General features: G+C 43.9%; 1 protein-coding gene across 2 annotated transcripts in view; it reads right to left on the bottom strand.

Moving 5' to 3' along the window:
* The window catches only part of ECHDC1 (ethylmalonyl-CoA decarboxylase 1), a 52303-nt gene extending 46435 nt beyond the window's left edge, over window positions 1-5868 (bottom strand). Inside the window, exon 1 of one of the 2 annotated variants that reach the window (XM_077486933.1) lies at window positions 5746-5868. The gene's annotated coding sequence lies outside the window, so the exon portion shown is untranslated. The remainder of the gene's footprint in view (window positions 1-5745) is intronic. The other variant, XM_077486932.1, reaches the window with a different exon arrangement.
* Between the last annotated feature and the right edge of the window lie 18337 nt (window positions 5869-24205).

Below are 24205 nucleotides of genomic sequence, written 5' to 3'. Positions count from 1 at the left end.
ATAGCTTTCCCTGCCTCAGCAGGGAAGGGCAGCTGGGCATTCTCTGGGAGGTCGATTAGGGAGGTCCCTCTTCTCCCTTTCTTCTCTACCTATCCCTGTTTTCCCTCTCCCCGTGGGGGATGCTGCATGACTGTGCTGTAGTGCGGTGTGTGTACCTCCCCCCGTGGGGGATGCTGCATGACTGTGCTGTAGTGCGGTGTGTGTACCTGAGCCAGGGGTCCTCCGGTGGGCTCTGATCCTTGATTGGGGGCTGCGCTGGCTGTCTGTGGGCTCTGCATGTGCTGCTGCCACACGGCTGACCGCCGCCATTATCTGTGTTTATTCTCTGTGTACAGTTGTTTGTCGGCCATTTTCTGTGAGAAGCATGGTCAGTGGACATTTTCCCAGAGTTCGGCAGCCATTTTCCCTGTGCTTTTTCTCTATACAGGGCGCCCGGTAGCCTCAGCACATTTTTTTTTCCTCCAGCGCTGGTTCCTGTACCTCAGAACAGCGCGTTTTTTTGTCCTGGACACTTAGGAGCTGATACTGGACATCAGTAACAGCATGGCGCAGCACTCGGTCAGGGTGGTGAGTCCTGCGGTGGGGGCCCCTCAGTCTGTAGCAGCTAGGAGGGTGGGATTGAGAACCTTGTCCTAAGTCCCCAGGGGTGGCAGACAGGGTGGGTCAGCATAGCGTGAAAAGCTGGCGTCTCTTCCCCAGACCTCCCTGCAATTGCAACCGGCTTATCTGCAAACAGTGCAGTGCCTTTGGACGCTTTGTCTGCAGTCCTTGAAATGTTCGTTGCCAGGGTGGAGGCAGTGTGCGGGCACAAGGGTGGTAAAAAATGACCCCTGCCCCCCTGTCCTCCAGGGAGAGTTCTGACTCAGACTCGGGCCCTGCAGTGACTGGCGACCCCTGCTCTGATGTGTCAGAGGACACTGACCAGGACCAATTGGACAGTGAGGATGATTCCGTGTCTGGGTCCACGCAGGAAAAAGCTCTAGTTGGAGCACTTATCACTGCTGTGCATGATACCCTGAAAATACAGGATGCGGCAGGATCCTCTGCCGAGGTGGTGGTCCCTTTTGGGTCCCGTAAGCCAGCCTGTACACCTAAGGTGTTCCCATATCTGACTTACTTTGATAAGTTCATATACAAGGAATGGGGAAGCCCGCAACGGACCTTTTCGGTCCCTAGAAGAATGGCGGTGCGTTACCCCTTTAAATAGAGCCTTCTCAAAAAATGGTTGGCTCCCCTGGTCGTGGACTCCCCCAGTATCCAGGTTAAACAAAGTAACCATGTTCCCGTTAGAAGGGGCTCCTGCATTTAAGGACCCTACCGACAGGAGGGCTGAGGCAGTGGCCCGTTCCATGTTTACGGTAGTGGGGTCAGCGATACGACCGGTTATGGCCACGGCATTAGTGTCGGAGACCCTTACTGAGTGGGCAAAACTATTGCACCATGAATTGGAGAAGCAGCAGTCTTCTCCAGTCTATGTGGAACTAGCAGATCAGTTAGTGCACGGCCTAAAGTATGTCTGTGACACGGCCCTGGATACACTTCCTTTGCTCTCCAGAGCATCAGTATCAGCAGTGGTGCTGAGGCGTCTCATCTGGCTGAAATGCTGGTCTGCGGACCAGGCATCTAAAAAAAAGCCTAGACGGATTTGCCCTTCCTTGGTGAGTGGCTATTTGGAGCCTCGCTGGATGACATTATTAAGAATGTCCCAGGTGGGAAGAGCACATTGCTCCCACAGTCCAGGAAGGGTAAGAAGCCACACTGCAGGCAAGGGCTCTCCTTTTCCACTCAAAAGAGGCTTTTTCATCCGTCTGGGACCTCAGGTAAACGCTCCCAGTCCGACAGGGCGACTATTGAGCAACATAAATGTCCCTGGCCTTGCAAGCCTGCGCGCAAAAGTGCTACCGCATGAAGGTTTGTCCCCGCCCAAAACATGGGTGGGGGGGGGGGTCGCCTTCGAAGGGTTGCAGCTCAGTGGGCCTCTTGGCTGTCTGACCAATGGGTCTGCGAACTGATTTCATCGGGCTACAAGATAGTGTTCCTCTCTTGGCCACCAAACAGATTCTTTCCCTCCAGTGTACCCTTATTCCCAGTTCGCCGGGAGGTCCTGTTTGGGGCAGTAAGGGACCTGCTCAACCGCAGGGTGATAGTGCCTGTTCCAGAAACAGAAAGGTTTCAGGGATTCTATTCCAATCTGTTTGTAGTCCCCAAAAAGGAAGAGGTACATCCAATCCTGGACCTGAAAGCCCTCAATTGCTTTGTGAAAGTACAGAGGTTCAGAATGGAATCAGTTCACTCTGTAGTCGCTGCACTCCATCAGGGGGAATCCCTGGCATCTCTGGATATCCAGGATGCATACCTGCACATACCCACATGCCTCAGGCATCAGAGGTTTCTGCGATTTGCACTAGGGGAAGACCACTACCAATTTGTAGCTCTCCCCTTTGGCCTGACTTCAGCAACCAGAGTCTTTACCAAGGTATTGGCTCCAATTCTGGCATTGTTTTGGCAGCGTGGGATTGCAATCTTGGGTTACCTAGACAAACTCCTTCTGAGAGCAACTTCCGCCTCAGAATTAAGGGAGGATGTGTGATCACCATGCAAACCCTACAGGAATTTGGGTGGGTGTTGAACCCCAAAAAGTTGGTATTAGTGCCGACCCCAGAACCTGGAGTACCTAGGCATACTGCTGAACGAGAGTGTTTCTCCCTTCAGACAAGCTGCAGATTCTCAGAGCCACGGTGAAGCTGTTGATGAACCGCAGGTGGCCGTTGTTGCGTTTCTGCATGCGAGTTCTGGGCCTTATGGTTGCCTTCTTCGAGGCTGTACCGTACGCCCAATTTCACACCAGAGTCTTGCAGAAGGAGACATTGTCAGAATGGGACAAATCTCCGTTATCCCTGGATCGGCAGATTCGGGTGAGCCAGTTAGTCAGGGACTCTCTTCTCTGGTGGCTGAGATCTCCGGCCCTTCGGTCCGGGAAATCGTTCTTGCCTCTTCATTGGACGGTGATCACAACGGACGCCAGCCTGGCCGGCTGGGGTGGAGTACTTGGAGTACAATCGACCCAGGCTCTCTGGTCAAGGGAGGAATCCCAGCTGCCGATCAATGTGCTTGAGCTTCGAGCAATCAGGCTATGCCTCTCCACATGGTCGAAGAGAATACGAGGTCATCTGATCAGAATCCAGTCAGACAACGCCACGGCGGTGGCATATGTCAACCATGAAAGAGGAACAAGAAGCTCGGCTGCAGCGTGAGAGGTTGCTCACATCCTTCGGAGGCAGAGCGACACGTACCAGCCCTGTCGGCCACATACATTCCGAGAGTAGGAAACTGGTAGGCGGACTATCTAAGTCGCCAGATGCTGGACCCAGGAGAATGGTCACTGCATCGGGAGGTGTTCAGTCTTCTTTGACTGCGGTGGGGCAAACCAGATGTGGATCTTCTGGCTATTTGGCTCAATAGAAAGGTGCGGAGGTTCGTGTCAAGGACAACATATGCTTGAGTGGACGCGTCAGACGCGTTAGTGGCTCCATGGGAGCAGTACTGACCGATTTGCACCTTCCCTCCGCTCAAACTGTTACCGTGTCTGCTCCGAAGAGTGGAGGCCGAGGGGATTCCAGTAATACTGATTGCCCCAGATTGGCCTCAGCGTCCTTGGTGAGCCGACCTGGTACGCCTGGTGGCGGATGCTCCTTGGCGGTTGCCGATGTGAGAAGACCTTCTGTCACAAGGTCCAATACTCCATCCTGCCTTACCGTCGCTGGTTTTAACGGTATGGCTGTTGAAAGATAGGTGCTAAGGAACCGAGGTCTGTCGGACTCGGTAATTTCCACTATGCTGAGGGCACGAAAATCTTCTTCTCGGAAGATATACCATCCTAGGTGGAAAGCTTATGTCTCCATGTATGGAGGAGATGGGGTGGCATCCACGCACCTATTCAGTGTCCAGGATCCTGTTGTTCTTACAGCGTGGAGTGGAGTTGGCCTTGAGCACCATCAAGGCACAGATATTAGCCTTAGCTGTTTTTTTCCAATGACCCCTGGCGTCTCACTCATTGGTAAGCACCTTTGTACAAGGGGTCCGGCATGTAGTCCCTTCAGTGCATCCACCCCTACCTCCGTGGGATCTGAACCTGGTGCTATCAGCGTTTCAGAAAGTGCCATTTGAGAACATCAAGGAAATTCCCTTGTTGACTCTCTCAGAAAGTGGTCTTTCTAGTGGCTATTACATCTGCCAGGAGGGTTTCTGAACTGACGGCCTTGTCTTGCAAGTCACCCTATCTGGTTAACCACAGGGAAAAGGTGGTGTTGCATCCGCAACCTTCCTTTCTGCCGAAGGTGGTTTCGGCCTTCCATCTCAATGAAGACATTGTGTCTTCATTGACATTTTCCGACAACTTTGTGCGACCGTGTGTATGCAAGACAAGTTTGGCCCAAAATCCATCGGAAAAAATCTGACGGATTTTGTCATCGCAATGTCCGACCATGTGTACAGAGTATACTTCTTTTCCTGGCGACAACCCAGAATTTTCTTTCACGCTCAGTGAAACTGTAAGCAAAACAAATAGAGACCGAAAACCACCTTAACCGCTTGCGAAATCACGTTACTGTACGTGATCTCACGAGGCTTGGCTAGCGGGCGCGTGTGCCCGCTGCGAGCTCCGTGAGTCCGACAGCGGGTCCCAGAGAGGAAGAACGGGGAGATGCAAACGTAAACAAGCATCTCCCCGTTCTGCCTAGTGACACTGTCACTGATCAGTGCTCCCTGTGATCGGAAGCGCTGATCAGTGATGTTTCACACACAGCCCAGGCCCCACACAGTTAGAATCACTCCTAGGGCATACTTAACCCCTACAGCACCACCTAGTGTTAACCTATTCGCTGCCAGTCACATTTACACAGTAATCAATGCATTTTTAATCACACTGATTGCTGTATAAGTGTGAATGGTCCCAAAATAGCGCCAAAAGTGTCCGCCATAATGTCGCAGTCACGATAAAATTCACTGATCGCCATCATTACTAGTAAAAAAAAAAAAAAAATGCCATAAAACTTATTCTCTTATCCTCTATTTTGTAAACGCTATAACTTTTGTGCAAACCAATCAATAAATGCTTATTGTGATTTTTTTTAACCAAAAATATATAGAATGCATATTGGCCCAAACTGAGGGAAAAAAAAGTTTTTTATATATTTTTGGGGATATTTATTACAGCAAAAAGTAAAAAATAATGCGTTTTTTTCAAAATTGTCGCTCTTTTTTTGTCGCAAAAAAATAAAAACCGCAGAGGTGACCAAATACCACCAAAAGAAAGCTCTATTTGTGGGGAAAAAAAGGACGTCAATTTTGTTTGGGAGCCATGTCGCACAACCGCGCAATTGTCAGTTAAAGCGACGCAGTGCCGTATCGCAAAAAGCGCTCTAGTCTTTGGTCAGCCAAATCCTCAGGGGCTGAAGTGGTTAATGTGGACAAAGTCTGCAATAAAATACTGGAAAACATTCTAACCCTGCCCCACTCTATGCAAAAAAAATTGTAAAATTGCCTTTAGTTTACTTTAACACATGTCTTAGCGGAACATTACAGGATCCTGATAAAAGTTCCTGCTGTCATTCTAACTGTTCAGAGTAGAAAACTACAATGTGCAATGCTGACACATTTTCTAATCACTATTACAAGTAAACATAACACTATTCTCCCGATTGCAATGTCAAACCACAATCCTGCCCTATTATCCCAAACACTCACCACGGTGCAGCAGAGAAATGTGTCCGGCTAGAAACCAGCAGAGCACAGAGAGTTCCTACTGTACACTGACTGTTCCCAGGGAGGAGGGGATGAGTGAGGGCCTCTTCACACCATTAGTGCATGGGAACTGAAAGGAAAACTACAGATTTCACTTGCAGAGACACATGCACGTCATGTTCCCTATTCACACCGATGTTGATGTCATGTCAGTTTTATTCCTGTGCAGAAAAAAATCTGCACGTGATATTAGTGTTGTGGTTAGGGTTGCCGCCTCATCTCTTTAAAACCAAACACATGATAATAACACAGGTTTTGGCTTATTAACCACTTGCCTACTGGCCACTTAAACCCTCCTCGTGACCAGACCAATTTTCAGCTTTCGGTGCTCTCACACTTTGAATGACAATTACTGAGTCATGTAACACTGTACCCAAATACATTTTTTGTCCTTTTTTTCATACAAATAGAGCTTTCTTTTGGTGGTATTTGATCACGTCTGTTTTTTTTATTTTTTGCGCTATAAATGAAAAAAGACCGAAAATTTGGAAAAAAAAAACACATTTTCTTTGTTTCTGTGATAAAATTTTGCAAATTATTAATTTTTCTTCATAAATTTTGGCCACAATTTATACTGCTACATATCTTTGGTAAAAAATAACCCAAATTAGTGGATATTATTTGGTCTTTGTGAAAGAGTCCACAAGCTGTGGTGCAAATCATAAAAAATTGATCACATCTGATGTACTGGTGGCCTATCTCATTCTTGCGACCCGAACAAGCCAGGAAAGTACAAATACCCTCCAAATTACCCCTTTTTTGAAAGTAGACATTCCAAGGTATTTAGTAAGATGCATGGTGAGGTTTTTGATGTCATTTTTGCCCACAATTCTTTGCAAAATTAAGATTTTTTTTCCACAAAATTGTCATTGTAATAGGTTATTTCTCTCACATGGCATGTGTATACCACAAATGACACCCCAAAATATATTCTGCTACTCCTCCTGAATATTACGATACCATGTGTGGGACTTTTCCACAGCCTGGCCACATAGAGAGGCCCAACATGCAGGGAGCACCATCACGTGTTCTAGGAGCATAAATTACACTACTAGATCTAACTTGTTGACTACCTATAAGCCCTTGTACACACGGTTGGACATTCCAACGGAAAATGTCCGATCGGACTGTGTTGTCGGGTAATCCGACCATGTGTGGACTACATCGGACTGTTTCCATCGGAATATCCGACCGACAAAGTTTTAGAGCTGGGCTATAAAATTTTCCGACAACATGATCCGATCGGACTTTGTCTGATCATTTGTAGAGAATTCCGATCGGACAAAGTGCCACGCATGCTCAGATCAAATTCCTACACCAAAGCTATTGGCTACTAGCCTGAACGTAGTCCCGTCATAATGAAATAACGTCATCACGTTACAAACGATCGGATTTTCCGACAACTTTCTCCGACTGTGTGTATGCAACACCAGTTTCTGACAAAATCCATTGGACAAAATCTGACGGATTTTGTTGTCGGAATGTCCGACCGTGTGTACAAGGGCTTACACTTCTAAAGGCCCTGGAGCACCAGGATAATGACACATGACAATGATGTGGCACTGATATGTGGCACTGATGAACGTGACAGTGATGTGGCACTGATGACACGTGACACTGATGACAGATGGCACTAATATGTGGCACTGATGACAGATGCCTCTAGTACATGGCACTGATGACAGATGGCACTAATACGTGACACTGATGACAAATGGCACTGATGACAGATGGCACTGATATGTGGCACTGATGACACGTGGCACTGATGTGGCACTGATAACAGATGGCACTAATATGTGCCACTGATGACACGTGGCATTGATGACATGTGGCACTGATGACAGATGGCACTGACAGGTGGCACTGGGGACAGATGGCACTGGGGACAGGTGGCACTGGGGACAGGTGGCACTGACATGTGTGCACTTTATTTTCCTTTTTTTTTCCACTAACTGCTGCAGCCATTCGTCTCTCCCTCCTCACACGCTGTCTCTGTGTGAGGAGGGAGAGCTGGCGATGAGAGATGATCTTATATGTTTACATATGAGATCATCTCTCATTGGACACTCAGATCGCACTGTAAACGGCCGCTGTGATTGGCCATTTACAGCAATCTGTGACTGGCTGTGTCCAAGGGACACGGCCAGCACCTGAATTTCCGCAATGTGCGCTCACGGGAGCGCGCATTGTGGAAGTAAACAGGAGGACGTCCAGGGATGGCCTCCCGGCAATTGGCGTCCGCGCTGTAGCCATCTTTTGGCTATAGCGGGGGCGCCTAGTGGTTAAAGGAGAAGTCTAGCCTGAGCTTGTTTGGCTGGACTTCTCCTATGGGTCACAGGAGTGCAATCAGTTTTGTGCTCCTGTGACTCGTTTTTCACAGAGAGCAGACTGAAGTCCCCTCTCTGCTGACATCACAGCAATAAATCCAGGCACAGCGTCATCACGACAATGAAGTCTGGATCTGCCAGGCGCCTGGACTGACATTCATCTCAGCCAACCAGCGAGCTGCTGGGAGCCCTGAGATGTCTGCTCCCCACCCCTCCACAGCTCAGTGCTCCAGTGATCATGGAGGAGCAGAGAGGACAGTCAGCAGCTCTCCTCTTTGGGATCTGTGAGAGCCATCTGTGATTTTTGATCACTCGGTTCTCAGTGCAGAGGCGGCGGGGGACAGATGCAGCATCAGACGGATGCTGCATTCACCTAGGTAAGTATGAACGCTTCTCTTTTAATTTAGTACCTTATCTGCATTAAATTTGCCCCAGAACCTGTGTAATTAATATGTGTTTGGTTTTAAAGGGATGATGTGGCAACCCTAGTTGTGGTGTGAACAGGGCACATAGAGAACAATTGTTTTTTTTTGTACCCCTGCAAAACGTGTGCAGAAAAACGTGTGCAGAAAAACTGACATCTCTGCCATGATGTAACCCCAACACTGGTATCACGTGTGGATTTTTTCTGCATGGGAAAAAAACTGACATGACATCAACATTGGTGTGAATAGGGCACATAACTGACTTACATGAAAACTGATGGAAACTGATGTTGGTTTTCCCATCAGTTTTCATGCACAGATGGTGTGAATGAGCCCTTAATGTGACAGGCAATTCTTTATATTGTTCCCCACATTTTCATATTGATCAGCTAAGGCTACTTTCACAATGGGGCTGTGGGGCATCAGCGGTAAAGTTCTTTACCGCGGTTTAAGCAGTGCTTTTAACCCCCTAAAGGGGTTAAAAGCACCGATGCCCATTGATTTCAATGAGGAGGGCAGTACACTGCTTGCGCACCGCCCCAAAGATGCTGCTTGCAGGACTTTTTTAACCATCCTGCAAGCACACCGCCCCAGTGTGAAAGCACTCTGGCTTTCACACTGGGGCTGCAGGGGAGGCAGTTTTCGGGTGCTATTTTTTAGCTCTAAAGCACCTGAAAACCGCCCCAGTGTGAAAGGGGTCTTAGTTATAGGGGTTGGCTCAAACTACAGCACTGATGGGGGTGCTTACAATGCTTTTAAAACAAGCTGAAAAAGGCTGAATATATAGAGAAAACACATACTGTTTACCTGGTAAAGGATTTGTATCCCTGCCCATCCAGTCCTGAGATCTAGGCCCCATTCACAGAAATGCACATTCCCGCTTGCTTTTTTTTTTGCGTGTTTTTCACAAGTTGACACACGTCGCACCTAGTGCAGTCTATTCACTTGAACGGGCTGCTCTATGTGCAACAAATGCCTCAAAGTAGCTCCAGAACCTTTTTGGTTGTGGAGTGTTCAGTGCTGGTTTTGCCGTGTTTTGTCATGTGGCAAAACACAGATCTGCTACCCATGTTTGGGGTGCCTTTAACCATTAATGGCATCTTAAGCTCAATGTTTCTGTGACACCTGGGGGAAAAAAAGCACATCTTGGTGTGTTGTGCTGTGCATTTAGGAAACTTGTCGGTGGGAATGCAGCCTTACATAGCTTTATCCCATAGCACAGCCCTGTTTGCAGACATTTTTTTTTTTTTACGTAACAGTTATTTTTAACGACAAAACTCCTTCTCTTACAGTATGTAGTCCTGATGTGTATCTTTAGGGATGCAAGACACAGATACATGGAGGTGCCGGTATGTGACTCTGTATGTGTGATATTTCCTATAGTATGTGTGACGGACTGGGGTTTATATGGTCACAAAACAGACACCCCAAAGCAAAGTACATATTCATTTTTTTTTTATATTTCTAAACATATCCCTTCTATTCTATTAATAACCAGTAGATGGCAGAGAAGGTACACAAACAGAGTCTATATAAGGCCACACACCATGTGACTGGAAATTAAACTACTTCCAGCCATAAAGTCAGTGGTCATATCTCATGCTGTTTGTGTGATTCTTTGCAGGTATGTACTCTAAATTGTTCCTAATCTGTATTAACCTGTGATAGAAAGATTCCTAAACATCTTGAGCAGATGCAGAAAAAGTCTCAGCAGATTTTATGCTATAGTTTTGCTGTAATTAGAAGTTTAGAACAGCATGTGTCAGAAACAAGTGAAAAGTGCATAAGAACATGAAAATACTGCATTAGTCAGAACAAATGTCTATGATAAACACTAAACCTTTCTAATAAGGTATATTTAAACCTGATTTATTGGAAATTGCATAGATTTATAGAAGCACATGTTTTCTGTTATTTAATATAGAAAAAAACCTATTGTATGTAAAGCTTATGTATTGCATCATACAGACATGCAATGTGCACCATCTAGTGGTTAAAAAAGAGTACTACCATGAAAATATTTGTATTAAAGCAATGCATTGCTAGTATGATTATTGCACACTTAAAATGTACCAGAGAGATAAAGATAATTATCTATAACACTGAATAACAGGGATATATATGTTATTAAAATATAGTAATGTTCATTGTTATAACTACGTTTTAAAATACTTTAGTTAAAATCTGTATTATATATATTGTTAATGGTTATAAACATGTGACTATAAAAATGTAAAAGATGTATTGTTATGTAAAAATTAAACTACTTCCAGCCATAAAGTCAGTGGTCATATCTCATGCTGTTTGTGTGATTCTTTGCAGTCCACGCCAAGCTGATCACCTTATCTCATCGCGTCTACAACCATCGGCTCTCTTAATTCACATTTTGAGGCCGGTAACATTTTGGGGGCTCGTGTGCCGGGATTCGTTGGGCTACCAGTGAGAGGGAAGCGCGAGACAAGCGTGAGCCTGCTACAGAGCTACAAGGAGAGTCCTGAGTGTCGTCTGCCTCGTGAGTGCAAGTCTTCAGATTGCAACAGAGATGGCGTCTCCTCATCGTGCGCTGATGTGGGATATCCGGAAACAAATTCATCTGCTTAATGAAGAACAGCTGCATAGCCTTGCTATTACGCTGGGAGATGAAAGAGAAGTGGACGTTCCATCAGTGACTGGTACCAACGAAATGGAACTTGTTGAATTTATTGAAGACTACTTGAGAAGTGATCAGCTGGAAAAGTTGGAAGATCAAGGTATGTCTTACCTACTCATCATCCAAGACAAGATCAAGGAACTAAAACTTAACAAGGAAAGTACACCAACTGTGGACATTGCAACCGCTGCAAAAAAAATAAGTAGTGGAACTGCAAGGACTGAACAGGTATCGGAGGTGGTGAGATTAACTGATGTTGTTGCTTTATTGCCACGTAGAGAATTTAAAATGCATGGTGGTGTAATTTCAGATCATGGTTCGGACATGAGTTACAGTAGCGCGTGCAGACAAATTGACCAGGGTCTAACAGAAAAATTCCCTGAATCTGAAATTATACGCACAGTGTTGAGAATAATCAAACCTGGTAATTTTAAAGATATGTTGACTGACAAAGATGATCTTACTGTTGCTGAATTGAAAAGGTTTTTGAAGTCACATATGAGAGAACGAAGTGGTAATGAGTTATTTCAGGACCTTAGCAATGCTACCCAGCAAGAAAGAGAAACAGCACAACAATTTGTTTACAGGCTAGTGGGGTTAAAACAAAAAGTTCTGTCTACATCACAACATGATAGGCGAGAGCTTAGCTATGACAAAAAACTGGTGCAAGGCATATTCCTTCATACACTGTATCAGGGACTAAATGAGAAAAATTCTAATGTTAGACGAGATATCAAGCCTTACGTGTCTGATTTGACAGTAACGGATGACTTTATCATAGAGCAAGTCACCAGATCAGTTGATGAGGAAACAGAAAGGCAGAGACGCTTAAACAGTGCACCTAAACATAAACCTATTACTGTTCATTCATCCCAGACACCAGGGAATAGTGAAAAAGACACCTTGCAACAGAGAGTTGAGGGAGATGTTAAAGCAAATCACACTGCATTAATGGAACTAACAACACAGGTCTCTGCTCTCACAAAGAACCTGGAAAAGATGATGAAGCTAACTCCTCTTGTTGGAAACCAAATGACTAAGCCACTAACCAATGTTCAAGTTCCAGATACAACTCACTGCAAGCCCAGGTGTGATGATTGCATTAAACGAGAGAGTCAGAACTGCTACCATTGTTTCTACTGTGGTTGGACAGGACACAGAGCGGTTGATTGCTTGAAGAAAAGAAGGCAGTCGGGAAACGACAGACGGTCACTGGGAAAGGGACAACCAGTGACCACCTCAAATGATCTGTCCTATGCTAAGGTAAACAGGGTATTCACCCACCGGTCAACTAGAACACTCCCAAAAGAGAATGGATTCTCCAAACAACACGTAGCACAATTAATTGGAGGAAAATGCCTACTGTCATGTCAGATGAATGGTGTACCGGTTGACATGTTGATGGATACAGGAGCTCAGGTCAGCATTGTCGGGAAGGCATGGTTAGAAAAGTTTCTACCCAGCGTCTCCAATAGGCACATACAAGATTTACTTTGTGATGACAACTTATCCATTACAGCTGCAAATGGTTCTCTCATTCCATTCATCGGATGGATTGAAGTCTGCCTGGAATTCAAAAGTAGTGGACATGGAAACTCAGCCATTTATGTGCCAATGCTGGTGAGTGACTGCTGTAATGACAATCCAATTCTTGGGTTTAATGTTATCGAAGAATTGATCAGAGAAAACCGTGACCGACCAAACAGCACCCAAAACCTGACTATCTTGCTGAGTGAAGCTATGAAAGTAAGACAGAGTGTAGCGAATAACATTGTCAATGCTGTCAGTCAAGCAACTGACCCAGGAGAAATATTCGATAGTCGTATGGTCAAAGTGGGGAAGAAGGGACTCCAGATTAAAGGAGGCGAGCTCTGTGAAGTCAAATGCAGAATTAGAGCGTGGCCGAAAGGAGGAATCATGTCATTTGAACCACTTCCCGAATATCCAGTCGAGGAAGGACTTGAACTATTTCCTTCAGTGGTAGATGTGCCAAATGGGTTCTCTAAACTGGTGAAGATACCTATACTGAACCGTGCTCAACATGACATCTACCTTCCACCCAGAACAGTATTGGGTACCATTTCTCCAGCAGCTGAGATTCTGCCATTGTCTCCAAACAAAGACGATGGAAAGGGAATTGACCAGAAGAAAAGGGTGTTTCATGTAAACCAGTTGAATCAAGTGGACACTGGAAATCAGCTACCCACTAACAAATCTGTTAAGTGGCACCCACCTGTCAATTTGGAAGGTCTCTCAGAAGAAGAACAGGAGATAGCGAGACAAATGTTATATGATGAATCAGATGTCTTTGCTCGAGATGAGGGAGACATAGGATGCATCCCTAACCTGAAACTGAGGATAAATCTGAAAGATGAAACTCCTGTCCAGAAACGCTACAATTCGATACCGAAACCCCTATACAAAGAAGTGAAAGAATATATCCAAAACCTTCTTGACCGAGGTTGGGTAACAAAATCTTCTTCCGCATACTCATCACCAGTTGTTTGTGTTCGAAAGAAGGACAGTAGCCTACGACTATGTGTTGACTTTAGGGAGTTAAACCGAAAGACTATCCCAGATAGACATCCACTACCCAGAATACAAGATCTGCTGGATAGCTTAGGAGGATTTACGTGGTTCTCAATCCTGGACCAGGGTAGTGCGTATCATCAAGGCTTTGTGCATGAAGACTCCAGACATCTGACGGCTTTCAGCACCCCCTGGGGACTCCTGGAGTGGAACCGTATTCCATTTGGATTAACGAATGCCCCAGCAGCTTTTCAGAGATGCATGGAGAATGTATTAGAGGGCATCAGAGACAAATGTTGTTCTCCATACTTGGATGACGTACTTTGCTACTCCAAAACTTTTCAGGAGCATGTCAATGATATTAGGCAAGTGCTTAGTCGAATGCGTGAGCATGGTATCAAACTTAGACCGAAGAAGTGTGAACTCTTTAAACGACAGATTCGATACCTTGGACGAATGGTGTCCGAAGAAGGCATAAAAATTGACCCAAAAGATCTTGAAGCGGTATTACATTTGAAAAGGAAAGAACCAAAAACAGTGGGAGGAGTCAGATCTTTGTTAGGATTCCTGAGCTACTACAGGTCCTTCATTCAAGATTTCTCTCGACTTGCTAAACCACTGTATGAACTTTTGCAGAACACTGAGAAAGAATCTGCTACATCCATCCCCAAAAACAATCGGAGGGAATCTACAAAGAAAAACGGGAACAAAGCACAAGTGCCATCTAAAACACTGATTCAATGGACACCCAAACATCAAGCTGTAGTATCCAGACTGGTGGACATGCTAACCAATCCACCAATTCTAGCATACCCTGATTTTGACTTACCCTTCGTCTTACACACTGATGCTTCCAATGAAGGCCTAGGTGCTGTACTATACCAACGACAAGGAGAAAAACTTCGTGTTATTGGGTTTGGCTCCAGAACATTGACTCCAGCAGAGCGCAATTACCATCTTCACTCTGGTAAACTTGAGTTTTTAGCTCTGAAGTGGGCAGTCTGTGACAAATTCAGAGATTACTTGTACTACGCTCCAACATTCACCGTTTACACAGACAACAACCCATTGACATATGTATTGAGTACTGCCAGACTGAATGCTGTGGGTCATCGCTGGGTTGGCGAGTTGGCTGATTTCCACTTCGATATCAAGTACAGGCCAGGTAAACAGAATGCAGACGCATATACACTGTCACGCTTTCCGGTGGAACTCACGAAGAATCTGAGTGAGTACACAGAGCTTGTACCATCTGAGGTTGTGTCAGCTATGTGGCAAGGGAGCAAAGCTGTTGACGAAGAAGAGGCATTATGGGTGGCTTCATTGACTCTTCACTCAGAAAGTGATGTGGCCGAAGAATTGCTGAAAGGACAGACAATCTGCCCAATGACTCAGGAGAATATCAGAGCATTACAACAAGACGATACCAACATTAGAGAAGTGGTCTGGCTTAAGGAGAACGACTGGATTCCAAACCACAAAGAAAAGGAGAGTATGACCAGCAAAACAAGACGTTTGATACATGAATGGAATAAACTCAGAGTCGATGAAGGAATCCTCTACCGACACTCTGGAACCCGAAAACAGCTAGTTCTACCAGAAAAGTTAAAACCATTGGTCTTAAGAAATCTTCATGATGACATGGGTCACATTGGTACTGACAAGGTAACCCACCTAGCACGTGAACGATTTTACTGGCCATTTATGCAAAAAGACATTGATGAATATGTGCTGAAGAAGTGCAGCTGCATCAAACAAAAGCGTCCAAATATCACCGAAAGAGCACCTATGGGTTCGATTACTACCAGTTCACCTTTGGAGTTAGTATCCATTGATTATCTTCACTTGGAGAAAAGCAAAGGAGGATATGAGTATATACTTGTAATAGTTGACCATTTCACACGCTTTGCACAAGCGTATCCAACTAAGAACAAATCTGGAAAAACGGCGGCAGAAAAGATCTTTCAAGATTTCATACCACGTTTTGGCTATCCAGAGAAACTCCACCATGACCAAGGAAGAGAATTTGAAAACAACTTATTTCAGACATTGCAACGATTGGCAGGGATTTCTCATTCAAGAACTACTCCATACCATCCACAGGGTAACCCAGTGGAGAGACTGAACCGTACTTTGTTACAGATGCTTCGCACCTTAGAGGAAGAGAAAAAGTCAGATTGGAAAGAACATCTTCCACATATGGTTCATGCATACAATTGCACCAGGCATGAAGCCACAGGATACTCGCCATTCTTTCTATTGTATGGAAGATCTCCTCGTTTGCCAATTGACCTAATGCTCAACCTAAATTTGGAAAAGGAATCAGAAAGTCAACCAACATTTACTCAGAAATGGGCATCTAGAATGCAAGAAGCTTACAAAATCGCATCCGAGAATAGCAAAAAATCATCTGCTAAAGGGAAGAAGTACTATGACAAAAAGATAAAAGGAGCACCTCTTCAACCGGGTGATCGGGTCTTAGTACGAAATCTCTCTGAAAGAGGAGGACCTGGTAAACTTCGTTCATACTGGGAAGAATCAGTACACAAAGTGGTAGAAAGAATCAAAGATGAGCCTGTGTACAAAATTCAGCCTGAAAGTGGTAAAAAGACTATTCGAGTACTGCACAGAAATCTTTTACTACCAGTAAATGACCTACCAATTGAAGGACACATTCCAAGAGTACCGATGAAACAAAGACAATCAAGTAACAGAAAGGATACCAGAATGGATGTGGACCAGGAGGAGGAATGTTCAGATGAAGAAAGATGGTATTATCCTTATATACCAGAGACTACAGAAAGTCATGATTGTGTTGTGTCTCAACCAAACTCTCAAAACAAACAGAAAATCCCATTAAGAGTTTCTGCTGAAGAGTTCTATCCTACAACTATCACACCCAATCTTGAACAAGAACAAAATGATGGAACAGTAGTTGGCGACCAAATCTGGGCTACAGATATGGTGGTACTAGACACTGCAGAATTACCCTCATTAAGTCAAGACTTACCTGTGAACCAAGATATGCAAATGGAAAATGATGTTGATGGAGAAGACTCAACTCCTGTCAGAAGATCTACCAGACAAGCTAAGCCTAAAGAGATCTTTACGTATGACACACTAGGTCAGCCAAGATACATACCAAGTCAGGTTCACACTATACAAACTCCTACAATGCTAGCTACTCCCAGGACATGCCAGGTAGTTAACGTAGCTCCTTGGTGGCAACAAGTACCTATTTGGGTTACTTAAATCACTAAATAGTGTTCAGATACCAATTGAGTTTAATGTCGGGAGCCATTAACTGAAGGAGGGGAGAGTGTGACGGACTGGGGTTTATATGGTCACAAAACAGACACCCCAAAGCAAAGTACATATTCATTTTTTTTTTATATTTCTAAACATATCCCTTCTATTCTATTAATAACCAGTAGATGGCAGAGAAGGTACACAAACAGAGTCTATATAAGGCCACACACCATGTGACTGGAAATTAAACTACTTCCAGCCATAAAGTCAGTGGTCATATCTCATGCTGTTTGTGTGATTCTTTGCAGGTATGTACTCTAAATTGTTCCTAATCTGTATTAACCTGTGATAGAAAGATTCCTAAACATCTTGAGCAGATGCAGAAAAAGTCTCAGCAGATTTTATGCTATAGTTTTGCTGTAATTAGAAGTTTAGAACAGCATGTGTCAGAAACAAGTGAAAAGTGCATAAGAACATGAAAATACTGCATTAGTCAGAACAAATGTCTATGATAAACACTAATATCAAACCAAAGTGTAGCGCTTAACAAAGTTATGAATAATCTAGTTAGTACATCATCATACAATTTAACCCAAACACCTTAGGTGTGAATTCTTAAAAAAGTACATAGAAATAAAAAAATACACTTCCAAAAAAATATAAATGAATTTAAAAGTCTCTATGTAAAAAGTTGATCCAATCCAAACGTGAAATACGGGTCACCATCCACCTTCTTAAATGAGGCTAGCATGCAGACACCCTGTGATATTCCCGTCACCTTTAGAAATAAAGGCTTACCGGATAGTATGGATCCAAACGAATATATATTCGAAGGATCATGCAAGCTTATAACATAGAAGGCGAGATTTGCAGGTGTAGATTTTCAGGGAAGTAACAAGTCAGACTCCTCATATAGTTGTCCCAACTAGTTGTTAAATCCACATCGGTACACTCCAGCTCAAAATGTTGAACTCATACAAAGGAAAATAAGGAGCCACAATAGTGTAAATCCGTTTAAGAGAAAAAATTTAATAAAAAAGTAATGAACTCACATGTAACCAAAGAAATCAAGCGCTTATTCCATAAAAACAGTGCTACAGCAGTAGTCCCGACGCGTTTCGTCCTCTACAGACGTCATCTGGGGTAGCACTACACTGTAGCATCATCACTTATATAGCAAACAATCAATTTGGGCGAAAATTCCATCTGCCTGTGTCACCGCGTGTCATTTCCGGTTTAAGATGGCGCCCGGCGTGCGTTCCACGCCTCATTATAATGTTACAGCATGTATCAGCAGACAGACCATGCCAAAACATATATAAAATAAACTAATAAATGAAAACTAGGTTGGCCCAAACTTTAGAAATATACCAAACGTAAAAATTAGCCAGACGTTATAATTTATTCCCCTCTGTAATACCGTTAGTAGTATTTCCGGGTCATGATTGAACACATAAGGGGCGTGGATATGGTTCCAATCATTATCCTACCCAGCCACTTATGCCGACGAAGCCACCCCCACTACAGGGAAGTACTAACATAGTGGGCGTGTCGTATATAGAGAGCACTGATGCCTCCGTCTAGCGGTGATGGAACGCACCGCGTACCGGAAGCACCAGTATTACACGCACGTCCGACGCAAGAGGCGGCGTGAGAGGAAACACGTCACAGCCAATCGGAGAGCATCGAACATCGGAAGTGACGTAAACGGAAAGTACGTCACATCCGGCCAGGATGTGACCGACAACAGGAAGTGATGTGATGAAAATACATCATCTCCGGTGTCAAGTAGGACGTATGTAAACATACGCCGGACCATACATCCTAAAGGGGCTGTGCATTTAAGTACACCCATACTAATAAGTATGGGGTGGGAGCAGTTATGTATATGCAATGAAAAAGTATCTTTAAAACAATTTTTATACAAAGTATACATCAGCACCGACACAGCGCATGCCCGAACGTGCATTGTGACAAATACTGATAGCATCTAAGGCAGATAGAATTCTGTCCCAAGACCAATAATATTGATATAACATAAACAACAATGGTAGAAAAACCTACCATTTACATAAAAATCGAAAAATATTAAAACAGATAAGCAAAATAAAATAAAACACTAAAATAAAATATTGTCAATATACATATTAACCATTATTAATGAAGGCATTAATATCCCATTCTATATTTAAGCCAAATGGCGAGTAAGAACGAATCAAATATATCCAGTAGGTTTCTAATCTGGAAACACCCCGAGTCATAGCACCACCCCTCCACGGAGGTGTATATTTGTCAATAGCTAGAAATTGGGTACCTGTTGGGTCACTGTTATGGTGTTCCCTGTAGTGTCTCGGGACAGTGTGTTTAGAGACCTTACTTTTTATTAAGGCTATGTGTTCCCCTACTCTAATCGCAAACGTCCTTGTCGTCCTCCCCACATATTGTTTACCACACGGGCAAGTGATCAGATATACTACATACCGGGTACTACAGGTACAAAATGATTTTATAGTGTGTGTTCTATTAGTTGTTGTTGATGTAAACTCAGTTGTTTTATATCTTCCGGCTATATTAAACTGACATACCACACATTTTTTACAAGGATAAAAACCTGTTAGATTGTGAAAAAATGATGGACGACAGGGAGGGTTAATAACATTGGGAGCAATAAAGTTCCGTAAAGAGGGTGCTCCCCTGAAAAGTACTTTCGCCCGCTCAGGTAACTTTGAGTTGAGGACTGGGTCACTTCTTAATACGTCCCAATGTTTATTAATAATGGTCCTGATTTGTTTATGCTGTACCGAAAAGGATGTAAGCATAGACCACCTATAAGTGTCCTCAGGTTCATGACGGGCTTTCTCAATCACTAGGCTCTCCCTGTTAGTGTTAATAACTTTCTGTATCTCTACATCAAGAACACTAGCATCATATCCCTTATCCTCAAATTTTTGTTTGAGGATTCCTGCTTGTGTCCTAAACGTATCAAGGTCCGTGCAATTCCTTCGCAATCGTAGGAACTGACTGCGTGGTATCGAACTCAACCATGATCTATGGTGGCAGCTGTCAAGGGGAATGAAGCTATTCCTATCAGTCGGTTTGAAGTGCGTTTTGAACACAAATTTATTATCTACTAATTCGATCTCTAAATCAAGAAAATTTATCCTAGAGAGGCTCATTTCAAACGACAGAGAAATACCCCTATCGTTATTGTTCAAATTCTTAAAGAATTCAGTTAATGAATCCGATGAGCCATTCCATAGGAGGAGGATGTCGTCTATATACCTAGCCCACAGGACCAAAGAGGGGTTCCCCTGGGCATAGACGACATCCTCCTCCCACTTAGCCATGAATAAATTAGCAAGACTAGGGGCAAATTTGGCCCCCATTGCTACACCCCGTTGTTGTAAATAATACTTGTCATTAAACCAAAAATAGTTATGTTCCATGGCAAATTCTAAAAGCTCTATGAGGTAATCACATTGGAATGATGCCAAAGAGTCCTCGCGATCTAAGAAGTATCGGACAGCATCTATACCCATTCCCTGAGGTATGCAAGTATAGAGGGACGCTACGTCAGCTGTAGCTATAATACATTGCTCATGAAGCACTAAACTTTCAAGTCTCCTGATTGTAGCACCCGTATCTTTAAGATAGGATGGGGTTTTTTTAACAAGGGGTTGCAAATAAAAATCTATATAACGGCCTATACGTGAAGTGACCGAATTAATGCCACTCACTATGGGCCTACCGGGAGGGCTCACCAGATCTTTGTGGATCTTCGGTAAGTAATAGATTACAGGAATTGAGGGGGAAATGGGAACCAAAAAGTTTTTTTCTTTATTATTCAATATTTTTTGATCATAGCCTTTATTGATAAGATCCTTAAGTTGTTTTTTGTATACAATCGTGGGATTATTGGGGAGTTGTTTATAGGTACCTGGCTCACCCAAGATCCTATGCATTTCAGCTTCGTACTTATCCCTGTCTAGAATCACAACACCCCCCCCCTTATCGGCTGGACGTATAACTACGTCTTTTTGCTCACATAAGGACTTAAAACCATTTGTTGAAAAAGTGGTTCTATTATTACATTTCGTAGGAAGTTTATCAAGATCTCTTAATACTAAATCCTTAAATATTTTTACAGCTGGTACAGAGGGTACAGGGGGTATAAATAAAGACGGGTTAGCCAACCCGGAATGTACAGTTCCCGATGTGGCCGCTAGATAATCCGTTCTGAACGGATTGGTTATCAAATACCGTTGAATGTTAATCTTTCCGATAAATTTGTGTATATCAATAAAAGTATTGAATTTATTAAGTCGTTTAGGGGGTGCATATTTCAAGCCCTTGTCCAATACTGATAATTCAGCATGGGAGAAGGATTTCTTGCTTAAATTAAACACACCCTGTCCCACTAAACCCGCCTTCTTTTTCCTCCTCTGTAGTCGCTCTCCCCCTCTACACCCTCTCTTGGGTCTTGATCCCTTTTTCGAATATGCGGATCCTCGCGAAAATCCTGGTTCCTATGGTTAGTATTAGGTGGATTATATCCAGATGGAATGTAGGTATTATTCACATTGTCTGAATCTCGTATTTCTCCCAATGGAGAAAATCTGTTATAAGTAGAAACGGGAGCCGCATTGTAATATTGGGGTCCACTATAATGAGGGTTAGATGGGGCATTGTAGTAAGAGTTAAGAGGAGCATGTCTAGGTGATGGAGAATAGTAGGGAGAGTCATTATACTCTCTAAATTGGTGAGCATCATAATTATATGATCGTCCTCTATTAGAACCTCTACCCCCTCTCTTTCCTCGATTGTTACCTCTTCCTCTATGAGGATTATTAGATTATTATTTTTTGTCTATATGATAAACACTAAACCTTTCTAATAAGGTATATTTAAACCTGATTTATTGGAAATTGCATAGATTTATAGAAGCACATGTTTTCTGTTATTTAATATAGAAAAAAAACTATTGTATGTAAAGCTTATGTATTGCATCATACAGACATGCAATGTGCACCATCTAGTGGTTAAAAAAGAGTACTACCATGAAAATATTTGTATTAAAGCAATGCATTGCTAGTATGATTATTGCACACTTAAAATGTACCAGAGAGATAAAGATAATTATCTATAACACTGAATAACAGGGATATATATGTTATTAAAATATAGTAATGTTCATTGTTATAACTACGTTTTAAAATACTTTAGTTAAAATCTGTATTATATATATTGTTAATGGTTATAAACATGTGACTATAAAAATGTAAAAGATGTATTGTTATGTAAAAATTAAACTACTTCCAGCCATAAAGTCAGTGGTCATATCTCATGCTGTTTGTGTGATTCTTTGCAGTCCACGCCAAGCTGATCACCTTATCTCATCGCGTCTACAATCATCGGCTCTCTTAATTCACATTTTGAGGCCGGTAACATATGCTTGGTGGCAAAAGCCTTATTTCTGTATGTGATCCCATGCCTTTTGCAATCTGGTTGTCTTTATGCATAAATACACATGGGTAACATAGGAGTATATAGGTTAAGGATAAAACTTCCTGGTTGCTGAGACGTTATAATGGTATCTTTTATATATGTATCACCCTTGTCCTAAGCAGGTCTGCTAGTAAATTTAGTTGTGCTAGATGGTAGCTAACCTGGCTAATTTGTAGTCTATTAATCAAATGGATTTCTTCTAAGCCTGGAGTTAACTGTGATTTCTCCCTTTTGTCAATAGGTGTCACTGTCACCTTTGGCATCAGTGTGATGAATTATAGTGGATTCAGGTTATGGGCGTATATATTTTTCTTTGGCTGCTGTGGATGCTGGAAGAGGGTATTTATTCAGAGAAGATCAGGTGATTGAGGTTCTTTTCCAGCCGAACTGTGGCCTGGTTGGGTATGTGTGGAGCAGCAGTGGCCCATCCATTAGGGTGCACGGGCGCCGCCCCCTCTATTCACGCCACCCCCTATTCATGCGTCCGGCCTATTTCAGGATGCCAGACACATAAATTACAGCGATAGGGGTGTTTTTTTTAAAGCGCCTAATTAGAGCCATGGGCTGTAATAGGCTTCAAATTAGGACGGATTTGGAGCTGAGAGCATTGTGCTCGGAGCCCACTCAGATGTGTTAGAAAAACAAATTAATATTTGCTTTTCTAACACTGAATTGCCTCTCCACCAATCAGGAAGCACGAGTCTGTTATCCATTTCCCCAAGGCTTAAAGGTCAGGCAAACGTATTGGATGCCTAGAAGGAGGGGAGGAGACGCATGGTGTAAGCCGCCGTGATCTCAGAAGGGAAGAGGATGCAGTCTGTCCCCCTGCCCGATGAGCCCGCTGATCCCTGATGTGCCCGCCGATCCCTTCTGCTGATGGGGTAAGTGCTGGTGGACTGGCAGACGGGGGGGTTTGAGGTGCCGCAGGGGGGTGTTGGTTGTCCCCCCCCCCCAAACAATAAACCACAAGCCGCCATTGGTGTGGAGCAGCAGCAGAGGTGTATGCCTAAAGCCTGAGGCCTAATCACGTGTAAAGGAGCTCGACCTGAGGGGAGCCTGATCGTTGCCTGAGAGGCAAGGGAGAAGAAGTTGCCAGAGTTTCAACCACTCTTGTTGCCTGAAGCAAGTGTTAATGGATGGAGTTCTGAAGGAGTACCAGAGGAGGGGAGGAGACACATGGTGTAAGCCGCCGTGATCTCAGAAGGGAAGAGAACGCAGTCTGTCCCCCTGCCCGATGAGCCTGCTGATCCCTGATGTGCCCGCCAATCCCCGCCGCTGATGGGGTAAGTGCTGGTGGGCTGGCAGATGGGAGGTCGAGGTTCCCGCAGGGGGGTGGTTGTTTGTCCCCCCCAAACAATAAACCACCAGCCGCCATTGGTGTGAAGCAGCAGCAGAGGTGTATGCCTAAAGCCTGAGGCCTAATCACGTGTAAAGGAGCTCGGCCTGAGGGGAGCCTGATCGTTGCCTGGGAGGCAAGGGAGAAGAAGTTGCCAGAGGGTCAACCACTCTTGTTGTCTGAGGCATGTGTAAATGGATGGAGCTCTGAAGGAGTACCATAGGAGACACTTTTCATCAGCGGGGGACTGTAAAGTAGCTGGGAAAGCTTCAGGAGAGAATTCATCCAATAAGTACAGCGGGTAGCTGTGAACTAAGCTTAAAGAATTACAGTGGGTAGCTGTGAGTTAATCTTGAAGAGTACAGTGGGTAGTTGTGTG

The sequence above is a fragment of the Lithobates pipiens genome, unplaced genomic scaffold, assembly GCF_037356315.1.
Source record: "Lithobates pipiens isolate NorthernLeopardFrog02 unplaced genomic scaffold, aLitPip1_a1.2 Scaffold_18, whole genome shotgun sequence".
NCBI classification, from domain to species: Eukaryota; Metazoa; Chordata; class Amphibia; order Anura; family Ranidae; genus Lithobates; species Lithobates pipiens.
The sequence above is the reverse complement of the archived record's forward strand: the minus strand, read 5'-3'. Positions and strand labels throughout refer to the sequence as shown.